Consider the following 6,000-nt stretch of genomic DNA (forward strand, 5'->3'; position numbering starts at 1 on the left):
GACTATGAGAAACAAAGTTGTATATTCTAATGTAGCATTAGCCAATTGTCGGATTAAATTAAGCAACATGCATTAAGATGTTCTAAATTAGACTAGATTTTCATGTAATTTTCTAGTTATTGATACTATAACAGATTCGACTAGCGAGAAGCTACTTTAGTTGTTCTAGAATCTTACTGGTTTACTATAACAGGGTCCGATTCGGATTATATTTTTCAATCATTTTTGGTTCTGGTTCCATTCTAACGGTTCGAAACTGTTGCATAACCGGTTTTGTTTACTTTAGAAAACCCATAGAATGGAAAACAAACTTACTAAGTTAGAGGTGTACAAATCCAGAACCCGGCCCGACAGTATAACTAGTTTATGTACAAATTTGTTCGGTTCCAAAGTCCGAACCTACATGACAGGTTGACATCGTTTATAATATTTCTGTCCGGAAACTTATTCGGAACCAAGTTTGAGAACATGTTATAACCGTTAATCGATACTAATCACTGTATAACGGTTGTTTAGCCATTTTAGTTCTTTTTTTTGGTTTTTTTATTATCATTTTGTCCATTGTGTTGGTATAAATAGGTATTGGATGATTTAATTTAACCATAATTCTATAAAGACACTCTATTTTTAAAGACACTAAAACACGCTCTCTATAAAACACATGGTTAAATGATTTTTGAAAGTTTGACAATCTTCCTTTCCTTTGATGTTGGTTCTTCATTAAGTAACACCATTGTGCAAGTTCAATACAAACCAAAAAACAAAACGATAAACGTGAGTGCGCTATTCAAAACTTTTTTTTGTACATAAAATGTTATTACTAATACCACTATATACAAATTAGGACTTTGGTGCTGCAAGTGTCCTATTGGGCCACTTGGCGCACCGTATTGGTCCGTAAATTTTGTTTTTTTTATTTTTAGTTCAATTACCAAAACAAATATAATGACAATCGACCAAACATTAATTTTTTTAGGTCCAGTACCATAACAAACCTAATGGAAATTGACCGAGTTTGCGTAAACTTCCCCTCTCCCCCCAAAAAAAATATTGGACATTTATATATACACACACACACACACACACACACATACATACATACATATACGCGTTTGTTTTTGTAGCTCTAGTATCGTAACGAATGTAATTATTACCGACCAATTTCGTGTCGAGTTACCGTCTCAATGGCTTCGTTCGCCAATCAAAAAAGACATCGTTATAAATATTTTGTTTTTATGTGTTAATCTTTTTCTATGTTAATTTGACGAATTAATTTTTTGGGTTTTGACGCTCAAATTTTACCGATGGTTTATATATCGTAACGAATGTAACCGATACTGTAACGAATGTAACTGATACCGACCAAATTAGAGTTGTACACCGTCGTAACGCTTGGGTTTCACCAATGCTCCGGTTTCAATGCTGAGGTTTTGCTAGCTGCCCGACGCAACGCACCAGATAAATAAAACTATTTATAAATAAAAAAGAGGCCTTATAGCAAGACTAGAGACAAGAATAAATTGAACCAAACACAAAATGATTAATAATATATAAGACAATTAACAAAATTAAAATTATGTCATTTCTCTCATTCCAAGCTTGCAAAGTTATCTATGTTTTTGATCCATTGAAATTCAGCGTAATTACTCGACTCGTTTCTAAATGAGTGTTTATGCATGTTTTCATTGAGTGTCAGTCGTATCCTGTTGACGGTTTATGAGGTTGCAAGTATAATTGATCAACCTAAACGGACCCATATTTTTATACATGTCCAAAACATCAACCCTAATTAACATGCACTTAAAATTATGTAACCCGAACACAACCCATTTAACCCATAAATCAAACGTTCCAGACATGTTGGCAAATATAATGATTAAGCTGTAAACTTGTAGACATGATACTTAGATTTTTTTTTTCTAAACAGTTGTTATAAAATGGGTTAAAATAATTAGTAGGTCCACATGCTTAACTAAACAGGTTATAATATATCTCTTCTCTATTTTAAAAAAGAAATGTATAAGTCCTATAAGTTATATAGATGGTTTATAATAGTTAGAAGTAGATTAGTATGCTGTTTTAAGAAAGCATTCATTTTAGTAGGAAAAACCTAATGTCTTTTGGATTTAGAAATGAACGTAATGAATCATAATAAAAATATACTGACCACATAACATGTCATGCACGTGGCCACTAAGTTTTAGTTAAATTAAATTGTATTAAATGTCACTAGTTTTAATTTATTTAAGCATTTGAAAATCCATTAGAAAATGTTTAAAAGGACATTTGCCAAGGTTTCATGCCATGTTCTGATAGCATATTTATACCATCTTCACATGATCCGAGAGAGAATCTAAATTTAAAAAATTATTTATTCGAATAAAACAATATAATATAATAGTAATTAATCACGATTTACTAGTTTGATCTTCATTTATATTTTATGCAATATAAGTTGGTTGTGACTCATTGATAAAGCATTCACTTTACAAGTGAGAGGTAGGGGGATCAAATCTTACTACTACCAACTTATATGGAAGATATGAGGGATGACCCTGGCTTGCCATGGTTCGAGTCCTGATCTCACCCGGTTTTACCGGCTCCTCGCTGTCGTGTCGTTTGGTGGACGTGGGTGTCAGGTTTTATCCGGTGAATCTCTCAACAGGTGGACCGCTAGGGGCTCCGTCCGTCCGGACTAGTGGCCGGCTCGAGCTACCTTTAGCCAATGAAGGCCGCGTACAAGATACCCGGCGTTACTTAATTGTCGTTAAAAAAAAATATTTTATGCAACACTTAAGATCAAATTAGATTTGAAAAATAATTGCACAATTCCCGATTTGTGAATATATACTGTCACGTGCAAAGAAAGATTGTCAGCTATATATGTATTAAGTATATTTATAAATGTATGTATGCATGAAATTGTTGGTTGTTAGTTGTAACAGTTATGACATTTTGCAAATAATTATATAGGTATTCATTGTTGGCACTTTATTATTTTAAAAATGATCCTTGTAGTTGTTACTCGACATTAATGCCAATGCACCGCATACCATATATGTATCATAAAAATCGTTGCGGGTATCGGTTGGTACCGGTATCGAACCGTTACCGGTATCGAAATCGGTACCGATTTGGTACCGAATAGGTACCAAAGTTCGATTTGGTACCGAATAGGTACCAAAGTTTTGAGTTTCGGTACCGGTATGGTACGGACAGGTATTTCCCGAATTTTTATCTTCAATCCCGGTACCGTACCGGTACCAAATATTTCGGTACGAGAACCAAGAATTCACGATTTCCGGGAGCGGGACCGGTCGGTACTGGTACGGTCCCGATTTCATCCCTACCGCATACATATGTAAACACTTCCGCCATCCATAGTAAAAGGGCTAAAAACAGTCTTTTTTTAATGACACGTCAATTTCACATAGACATGATGGTTTTTCTGGTTTTATACCTAGTGTTGAAGTCCTTGTCACGATTAAATATTATTTACATTTGTTACACAAATTTCCAAAAAAAGAGCTATGATTGGTCATTTGACCAACACATTTCCCCCTAAACGTCACCATGGAAAAATGTGCATGCCAAAACATCATCAACAACGCCCCTTGTGTAGTGGTGTTTGGATATTTCAAGCAAAAAAAGGGGGTGTGAAACGTCGCATTATGAATATCTGACAATGATCAAGCTTCATATGTACCTGGACAACACCTCTTAGCATCCGATCAATCTTACCTGCGCTGGATTGGGTTCTCCAATTTGACAATATAAACTAGATTTAAAATCAACAGCCAATGAAACCGAAATATGTTTAAAACTATAATGAATGTTATAAAAAATATACATAGAGCTTAAATCTTGTTAAATAAATAAAAAAAAGGCATCATAAACTTTTTTTTTCCTATAAGCAACCCACACCGCTACGTTGTTTCTAAGCATATTGATGAGCATATTAAAATTTCAAATGATAAAGGGGCGTAAAATAAAAATAAAAATTAAAAAATGTAAACCTAATTATTGTCATGAAAACCCTCCTATTTGTATTAACAAAAGGTTTTCTGTCATTACTAATTATCTGCTGATTTCATGCTAATTAAGGAAAAGTACATAAAAATATAAAATGATACCTGAATTTAAATATGTACACTATATACAAAGTCATAATGATTATACCAAAACAATGAAAAATAAATATTGATATGAAATAAAAGTTTATATTGTGTGAGTGAATCTAGAAACATTGAAAGAGAAGAGACATGTTAAAGTTGGAGATTGGTGTATGTGTTAAAAGAAAGAGATGGGTGAGAGTGGGTCCCTTTATTGTGTTGGATGGTAGGGAGTGGGTGACAGTACCTCACATGAACTTGCCGGAAGGAATCTATTTTCTTTTTAACTACTGTTCTTATTTTCAATCCTACACATATATTTTCTTTTCTTTTTCATATTACCCATTTTAATACAGTTCACAATCTCTTTTATAAAGTTAATTTACTAGATATATAAATAACTTCATAAAATTAATCCTATAGAAAAGAAAACCATAAAAGAATGCTCGAAACAAGAAAGCTTAGATCTTGAATGGTTGCCTATTACCATGGTGAAGTATCATGCAAACTTGATTGAATCATGATATGTAAAAACGTCCAAGCAAGAACCAGTTTTTGGAGCGGTATGAGAGGGGAGTTTCAGAATGTTAAGCAAAACACCAACCAACTCTTTAAAGGATATTTGACTCAATCGCAAATGATACATGCCACAAACAAATATGGATTGTTTGAACCATGGACCCAATGCTACTACCCATATTCAAGGTATCATGTTAAGTATAAGCTATATTCTTATAATTGCTTCAAATCAATCAAATTCAAAAGCATCAAGATATCCAATAACATGCTAAATTTAATTGGTTCTAACAAATTGTAGAAGAAAGTGTAGGAAAAGATTTGAGGGAAAGCTAGCTAGCTCTTACATCCACAAAGTGACAACATAGAAAAGTGATAGCTAGGGGTACACAAACTAAAGGAGTGTGATGATGCTAATGCCCCAAATTTCTTGTCAAAAATGGCGGGATAAAAGTTTGCCAAATGTTCCCTTCAAGAAAGTGACCATTTCCAACTCTTGCTTTTCTTCTACACTTTCCATCTCTTTGTCTTCTTTCTACCTTGGAATGTGTGTTTCACACACAAACCCCTTTTACACACACTTGTCCAGTTGCTAGATTTCATTTCATCAACTTCAAGAGGATAATTTTAGTATGGTAAAGGTTGATTTTTTCAATTTAAAAGGTTTCATCGTTTGAATTTTCATGTGTATTACTTACTTTAGAGGTCATGTTTGTTTGATGCATGTAAAGAATGGGGATCTCTATACACCCGTACGTGTGCTATTCGACAAAGCCCTAAATTGAGTCTTGACAAGAAAAAAGACATTAATTAATGTTTGTTGGTTAAGAGTGTTTTGTTTTTCTTCTGACTATTTTTCATTTTGATGTATTAATAAAACAAAGTACATTGACAACCCTGTTGAAACTTTTAGAACCATAGGTTATTTTGTAAAAAAAAAAAAAAAATTAAAAACCATAATGCATAGTTTTTTATTTATTTGTTTTTTATTTTTTTAACACTGACGTACACTGCTTTCATCAAATCAGCAATAGTGTCACACCAAGCAGTCTTTGATTGAAGAAATTTTGGATATGACTTAATAAAAAAGTATATAATTAACTATTTTATTCTTACAGTTATGATGGATTAAATTTTGTAATAGTTTATTCAAAACTTTAAAAGAGATGAGTAATTTGTCACATCCAAAGTGGTAAAATAATGCAAAAGGATGCTCTGATTAATACCCTTTTATTTCTTTGAATACAAGGATTATCCAAACACTAATCTTGAATGTAGAATAATAATAATAATAATAATAATAATAATAATAATAATAATAATAATAATAATAATAATAATAATAATAATAATAATAATAAAAATACGCCTT

The sequence above is a fragment of the Bidens hawaiensis genome, unplaced genomic scaffold, assembly GCF_021521415.1.
Source record: "Bidens hawaiensis isolate Kalapana, Puna unplaced genomic scaffold, B.hawaiensis_p1.1 tig00000296_1, whole genome shotgun sequence".
In the NCBI taxonomy this organism is placed as follows: Eukaryota; Viridiplantae; Streptophyta; class Magnoliopsida; order Asterales; family Asteraceae; genus Bidens; species Bidens hawaiensis.